Source organism: Suricata suricatta, chromosome 4 (genome assembly GCF_006229205.1).
Source record: "Suricata suricatta isolate VVHF042 chromosome 4, meerkat_22Aug2017_6uvM2_HiC, whole genome shotgun sequence".
In the NCBI taxonomy this organism is placed as follows: Eukaryota; Metazoa; Chordata; class Mammalia; order Carnivora; family Herpestidae; genus Suricata; species Suricata suricatta.
The window spans coordinates 99,937,524-99,945,435 of record NC_043703.1 but is presented as its reverse complement, the minus strand read 5'-3'; the positions used below and the strand labels follow the sequence as shown (position 1 = coordinate 99,945,435).

At 41.0% G+C, this 7,912-nt stretch overlaps 1 long non-coding RNA gene across 5 annotated transcripts in view; it reads right to left on the bottom strand.

Annotated features, from left to right (window-relative positions):
* Positions 1–3,982: 3,982 nt before the first annotated feature.
* The window catches only part of LOC115289816, a 28,706-nt gene continuing 24,776 nt past the window's right edge, over positions 3,983–7,912 (bottom strand). For 4 of the 5 annotated variants that reach the window (XR_003907816.1, XR_003907821.1, XR_003907819.1 and 1 more), the window contains 3 exons: positions 6,269–6,469; positions 4,796–5,559; positions 3,983–4,353 (listed from right to left, as the gene is read on the bottom strand). This is a non-coding gene — a long non-coding RNA (uncharacterized LOC115289816). The remainder of the gene's footprint in view (positions 4,354–4,795; positions 5,560–6,268; positions 6,470–7,912) is intronic. The other variant, XR_003907820.1, reaches the window with a different exon arrangement.

Below are 7,912 nucleotides of genomic sequence, written 5' to 3'. Positions count from 1 at the left end.
TGGCTCAGTCGGTTAAGTGTCTGACTTCGGCTCAGGTCATGATCTCACGGTTTGTGGGTTCGAGCCCCATGTTGGGCTCTGTGCTGACAGCTCAGGGACTGGAGCCTGCTTCAGATTCTGTGTCTCCCTCTCTTTCTCTGACCCTCCCCTGTTCTCTCTCTCTCTCTCTCTCAAAAATAAACAAATACTAAAAATTTTCTTTTAAATAATTTTTTATAGTTTATTTATTTTTGAGACAGAGAGACAGAGCATGAATGGGGGAGGGGCAGAGAGAGAGGCAGACACAGAATCTGAAACAGGCTCCAGGCTCTGAGTTGTCAGCACAGAGCCCGACGTGGGGCTCGAACCCACAAACCGTGAGATCATGACCTGAGCCGAAGTCAGACACTTAACTGAATGAGCCACCCAGGCGCCCCTCTTTTAAATAATTTTTTAAAAAAGGAACAAGCTTCAGTTATCTGAAACAGATCCCCTGACATAGAATGTTTAGTCTCCACCTGTAAGCTTTTCTGTAACCGATTCTAAAAGATTCAGCATGAGAAGACCTGTGTTCTGGTCTGTGTCCTGCCACTAATTTGGTGGGTGTGAGAGATCATAAGAAAATCACCCAACCTTGCTGCATCTCTGTTTTCCTACCTGTCACATGAGAAGAGTGGAGTAATTAATCTGCAGTCCTTTCAGCTCTACAATGTTGTGATTACTTTCAATCATTTCTGAAAAACTTAGTGCTTATCACTGCTAAGCCACAGCCTGAAATGAGTGCTTAACATTAAAGGAGACTCACTAAGGTTACTGTCGTAGTTAATGCTGACATTATTGAGTGATTACATTGCACCAGACCCTGTGCTCCATACTTTGTACTTATTATCCATTTAATCCTCAGAATAACCTCAGCAATACCCGAGCATACATCTCAAACAAGGAATTCCAACAGTTTGTGGAACTTCAGTTACCAACTGACTGACTGGTCCTTACTTACATAAAGACTTCTCTTAAGCCTGTTGCACTTTGGATTCGTCCAGGGAGGTATAGTTGCTGGGATTGTTTTCCATGGGTTTTATCCACCTTAGGCGTTTACTTAGGTGTTTACCAAGCACCAGACTAGATCAATTCTTAGCCTTCATCTTCCTAGACATTTTGGTAGCATTTGACATGGTTGATTGAAACAATTCTTAAAACATTTCCCTCATCTGGCTTCCACGACCCTGAACCCACTTGGTTCTCCTCCCTGGTCTCTGGCCACTAATTGGTGGCCTTTGCTGGACCCTCCTCATCTTTCCACTTGTTGAAGGACTTCTTCTCTTCTGCACCTGCACTTCCTTTTTTGGTGATCTCATCCAGACTTGTGGCTTTCATTAGTACCTATACACTGATCATTCAAAAATTATCTCCGAATCTCCGCTCTGAACTCCAAATAACTATATTCAGCCATCAATGCAACTTTTTCCCTTGGATACCTGATCTGAAACTTAAGAGTTCTGGACTTTCAGTGTTCTCCTCCCAACCCGCCCCTTCCCCAATATTCCAAAATGCAGTAAAAGGCACTTTGGTTTCCCCTAGCTGAGAAATGAGGAGTCATGCTGGATTCTTCCTTTTCTCTTACATGCCACCTTTAATCCATCAGCAAATTCTGTCAGTGCTAGCCTGGAAAATTATCCAGAATCTGAAGGGTGGTTCACTAGCTCTGTCACCTCCGCCCTTAGTCCACACACCTAGCACCCCCCCACAGAGACTATTACAATAACCTCTGACAGGCCTCCAGGCTTCCACTCTTGCCTCCATCCTGTTCTCCAAATAGCAGCTTGTGATTCCTTTAAAATGCAGGTCATTGCAAACCAGCTACCTCCCATATATTTGCAACACAGTCCCAAATTCTCACCTTGGCCTGGGAGGGCCTGTGAAATCTGGCTTCAGTATCTCTCCGCAACCACATCCCTTGCCACTGCTCCCTCACCTACACACTCCTGCCACACTCCCCTTGTTCTGTTTTCTCAACACATCCAGTAGGCTCAGGTCTGAGGACGTCTTCACTTCCTCTTCCCTCAGGCAGGCAAACTTCTCCCCCAGGCATTTGCATGCTTCATTTCTCTACTTCATCCAGGTCCCATTCAAATGTCACCTCATCAGAGATGTCTCCTCTGACCTGATGTATGAGAAAGAGGTTCCCCCTTCTCCCAGACACTTTATATGCTTTCATGCTCCTTTTCATACTTTGTAATTGTTACCCTTCTTCTCTGGCTAGAGGCTTTGTCTGTTGTGTTTAATGCTGCATCCCTGTGGTTACAAAAATGCTTGGTATATAGCAGGTGATCAGTAAATATTTGTGGAATAAATGCGTATGTCAACATTGTAATTACAGAGACAAGTTTTATGATGAGAATAGATAATTCGCTAAAGGAGAAACAACAGTAAGAAAACACACTGGCAGCCATCAAAGAAACAGTCCATTCCTCTGACTTTTGAGGGTCTGGTCTTTTACCTACCCTGCCTCAGTTGCTCATGAGAAGCTAGTCGGTCCTTGTTTTTAACTTCCTGTCTGCTCCACTAACATGCTGTTCCCTGCTCTGGTCTCAGTGGACTCCCCAGGTCCAGGTTGTATGTCCATCTCTCCACTTCTGTCTTCCCGTTTTAGGTTTTCCAGGTCCTGGTGACCTGTGGGGATCCTTTTCTTCACTTACACACCTATGCCAGCACTATCAAAGTTCAAATCATTAGTAAAATAATGCATTGTCATTACTTTACACTCATTATCAAAGCAATAATTAGAAAAAAAGGTAGAGAATAAAAATCATACAAAGTCCCTCACACATACTCTTCAGAGATCCCTTTCAAAAGACTGTTAGCATTTTGGTTTAACTTAGCTCTGGGTGGTGTGTGTGGGTGGCTCAGTCAGTTAAGCTTCCAAGTTTGGCTCAGGTCATGATCTCACGGTTTGTGAGTTCAAGCCCTACGTTGGGTTAGTTTGAGCCCTGCTTCTGATGAACCTCACTTCTCTCTCTCTTCCTCTCTCTCTGTCCCTTGTGGGATTCTCTCTCTCTCCCTCTCTCTGCCCCTTGCTTACTTGCACCCTCTCTGTCTCAGAACAAAACAAACAAACAAACAAACAAACAAACAAACAAACAAAACTTAGGTCTGGGTAAGAAGCTATCTTGCCCTAACTATGGTCATGGAAGATCCTCCCTGGCTGATTTTAGTCTTCTGGTCTTCTTGCCAGAAAAAAGGAAAACAATGGAAATAATATACCATTTTATTAGTTGATGAATCAGCAAAAACCAAAACAAGACAAAAACACATCTAAATAATGAAAGTACCATGCTGGTGAGGTTGTGATTATTTATATATTTAAAGCTAAAATAGTCATTCTGCGTGCATGAGAGTTTGATAATATAAGTTATAAGAATATTCATAGCTTTTTTTGAGGTATATTTGACATATTTGGTACAGGTATACAGTATAAGGATTTGGTATTTATATATACTGTAAAATTACCACCACAGTAAGCCTAGTTAACATCTGTCACTATATACAGTTAAAAATTTTTCTTATGATGAGAACTTTTGAGATTTACTCTCAATTTAAAAACATGCAATACAGTATTATAACTATAGTCATCATGCTATACATTATATCCCTATGATTTTAGAGGTTATTTTGCACTTAAAATAATCTGCTAGCAGAAAATCTTACAAAGGTGTTATTAACATATCTATTTTAGCCAGAATATAATAGTATAATCCATTTTAGCCAAAAAATGGAAAATCATCTGAGTTCAATAATGAGGAAGTGGTTATGATATACCTTAAAGCAAAACCTTCCATTAAAATTATAATTATGATCAATATATAGAATAGGAAAATTATTACAGTGTAACATTAAATAAAAAATAAGACAAAGCTCATAGAAGAAATCTTATAACAGGAGGATGGAATGATGAGTGATTTTTTCAAAGTATTTTATTTGAATATGTTTACTGCTATTACAGTTTTCATGTATTTTTTGTTTTATTATAAAACACAGAGAGCAAATAAAAATATGCAATAGCTGATCCCTAAAAGTTTATACTCTGCGTTAGATGTTTGTGGCCCACACAGCAGCTGTTCCCAGTCCCCTTCCTCTTTGCCTGTCTGCTACACCAAAGGTTGAAAATGCCATGTTGGATTTCCCAGGTCCCTTTGAGCCAGTACTCATCACGACCCACTCCTGACCAATGAAATCCAAAGGGTGTTGGACTACAGCTGCAGAAAATGTCCTCCTTGATAACGTCAGACCCATTAAGAAAATCCTTTTCTGCCTTTGTTTGCTCTGCCGTTTCCCTCTGGAAGCCGTGGCAGCCATCTTGAAACCTCACGGACGCTGAGGAGGGCAGGGTAGAATGACAGAAAGACCCTTAGTACTAGACAGTACCACTGAGTTACTGAATAAACTCAGGGACAGACTGCCTCAAGACTTCTTGATAACCACATAATAAATGTCTTTGTGGATCGAACCACTATTAGGTTTGCTATTAACTGAAGCTTAGGGCATTTTAACTGAAACAGCCCAACAAAAATAAGAGTCACTGGCATACAGATCTATCTAAGTATATGGAAACCACAAAATGATAGGAAACATTGCAATAAATATACAGAATAATTTAAAGGAATGTTATACTCTTACAGGAGGAAGCAAAAAAAAAACCCCAATAATGCAATAAGCACTTTTTTTGTTGCCAGTTTCCCTGTATCTCTTAATATTTCCTGGTAGAAAAAAATATTAATTTATACTTCTGATTAAAATAAAACAAGCACCCATGTACTTTTTTGGGCTTGTAATCTTTTCCAAGTGTGTAGATGTCAGGACGCAGCCTTTTAGGGAGTGATATGGTAGTGGTTTTTCTCCCTCCCTCCCTCCTCTGACTTCTTTTATTATTATAGAATACTACTAAATTATGTAAGATGGAGCTCCCTGGGATTTGAGAATGCACTGCCTGGTGGGGCTGGGAGAAGAATGTGATTTCTTTATTGATCTAGTATTGGGAGTCTTTTCAACTCAAGTTCTGTGTCTACTCAATACAAATCTGTTTTTGAAGATGATAATGAGTAATTGAGTTTGCTGAGAAGGAAATTGATTGCCTAAAGCTGGAGAAGTTGGTGATGAAATAGCTTGTTATAAATAGACTTTAGAAACACAATTCTAACTTATCGTACTTTTTCTAAATGGTAGATGACTCTTAGCTTAATCAAAATGCCAGAAGAATGGATTCTGTGATTATTGTCAGCAAGGAAGTGAATCCTTGGCTTGGTATAGACAGTGAAAGTGGAATTTAAATAGCATGTAAGTGATGAAAATGAAGACATTGGCTCTTCCCTACTGTGCTCTTAAATGATGATGGGGTGGGGGTGAAGTTGCCACGTGTTTCGTCCCTGTGGTCACTGGTGTTGGTTTGGGTGCTCTGGCTGGCTGGGGGTAGTGGGGAGAGAAGGAAAAGACCCTCCTTTGTTCTTTGCTTCTTCATGATGTTCCCTCTTGAAGCTGATCAGGATCAGGAGGCAGGGATGCTCTCAGTTCAATGGCAGTTGCCTGCAAGTAACAGAAAACCCATCTTTGAGTGTCTTATACAGATGTCTATTTTCTTTTTGTTTTTCCACATAACAAGAAACCCAGAAGTAGGCTGATGCTCATTTAATTCAGCTGAGCAACAGTAGCACCAGACACTTAGTCTCTTTCTATATATCAGCTGCACCATTGTTAATGTGCCAGTTTTCACTTTAATCTTGGCTCCTGATGATGGCAAGATGGCTATACGTTATCATTTGAACCCAAGGCAGGAAGAAGGGAATGGGAGAGGAGGATACTATTAACTACATGTATACACACACACACACACACACACACACACACACACACACACACACACATATATTAACCTGGAAAGCAAAGTGTTTTGCAGAAAAATTCAGGAGACTTCTGTTTATGTGTCATTGGTCCGAATTGTGTCACATGATCATCCCATGATGCAAGGGGGCTGGGGAAAAAATAGTCTGAAATAGCCTGTTACATTGCCAACTGGAGCAAAATTGGAATTCTGTCAACAAGATGATTCCACAAAAATAGAAGAATGGAAACATTCTCTCTTGCTTTGCTAAAGATCACTGGACATCTTTGTGTTCTTCAAGGGCTCCAGAAGCCATGATGGAACCTGGTCAGACACAGCAGCAGAGCCCAGGAAAAAGAGCAGTGTTCATGAGGAGGAACACCCTGAAAACAACAACATGACCTCTCTCCTCACCTTTTACTCTCTTCTCCCCATGAAAGGAATAATGACTTCTGTGATGCTGCGTTTTGGAGGAAGGAACTGGGCACACTCTGGTCATTCCTTTGCTTCCTCCTCTCCTTTGGGACTTCCTGACTCTTCTGTGCTTGATCATACAGGAAGCTTAGTGGACAGTCCTTGACCCCGTGGATGAGGACTGAGATTGTCCAGCTGTGCCTGTGATCGGGGGCGGCGTGGAACAAGCCTGTTGTTGCACAACTAGCTATGTCCTCTAATTTAGCATTTCTCAGAAGAAAAGCCCACAATTTCCATTTTCACTTATCTGACACCTGTGTCTGGTTCTTAATTAGTAGTGAACTCAGATGGGTGAAAGATAGGTACTATGTATAAACACTTTAATGCTCCTGTGTGCATGAGCCCCTAGGTGTTCTCAGACTGGTATGCCCCTGGGACACTCAAAGCTCTAATGATCCATGGGGCGCCTGGGTGGCTCAGTCAGTTAAGCATCCGACTTCGGCTCAGGTCATGATCTCACGGTTCATGAGTTTGAGCCCTGCATCAGGCTCTGTTCTGAACATTTGCTCAGAGCCTAAAGCCTGCTTCAGATTCTGTGTCTCCTTCTCTCTTTGCTCCTCCTTCACTCACACTCTGTCTCACTCTGCCTCTCAAAAATCAATAAATGTAAAAAAAAAAAAGCTCTAATGATAGACACTGATAAACCTGAAAATGGAAGGTACCTTCCAAAGATCTGGTCTCCTTTATTTGAATAACTCTTGGATTCCATTTCTGTGACCTTTCTTTTCTGCCAGGATCAGGTAGTTGAATACTTTTAGGCCCAGCTAGACTGATATTTGTCTATTTGCTTGAACTCATACAAAGTGAATCCAACTTAAGTTAGCTAAGGTTTAAAGATGATTAAGGCAGTAAGACTGCCTACAAATTACTTCAAGGATGGATATTTAGAGTTAACAAAAAATAAGTCTTCATTCTTGGATTGAGTGAAAAACAAACTCTGGAGGAAAGGAAACAGATTTCTCAAAATATCTTTTTCTTCCCCTCATAAAAAGAACATTGGCAATTCTTCATTGTCAAGCAGCTGTGTTTGGAAACTTCTTATTCATCTAGATTTGGGGTTACTTAAGATCCTGTACAAGTTATGACCCGTATACCTAAATCTTATCCAAAAGAAACTCTCATGTAAAAAAAAAGAAAAGAAAAGAAAAGTTAAAAAAAAAGGCATTGTATTCAGGAAAGTTCAGCCATGAGAACAATACTGAGAGTTTCCTAAAGTGTTTCCTGGATCTTACCAACTCTCTGTGCCTAAACATATATGTAACCAAAATGTAATTTTGTGGTTTCTGGGCAACTCTCATAATTTAAAGCATATCCTTTAAAATCAACAGACCCACCCATGTAGAAGAGTTAAATACATTTTCACTGCTTGGCTGACCAACAGGATTACTGTTTGCCCTGAAAAGACCTCTTTCCAGGATGTGTTAGTCCTGTAATGTGGTAAGGAGGCTGACTGAGTGGCTCAGAGGGCCCGGGGGTGCCCTGAAGTCCCCAGTTATGATGGAAGACTGGCAGCAGGGCATTCCCAAAGGTGATGTTTGTACCCTGGCCACTCAGGGCTTCAGTAGCCCATCCTGGTGTTGTTTG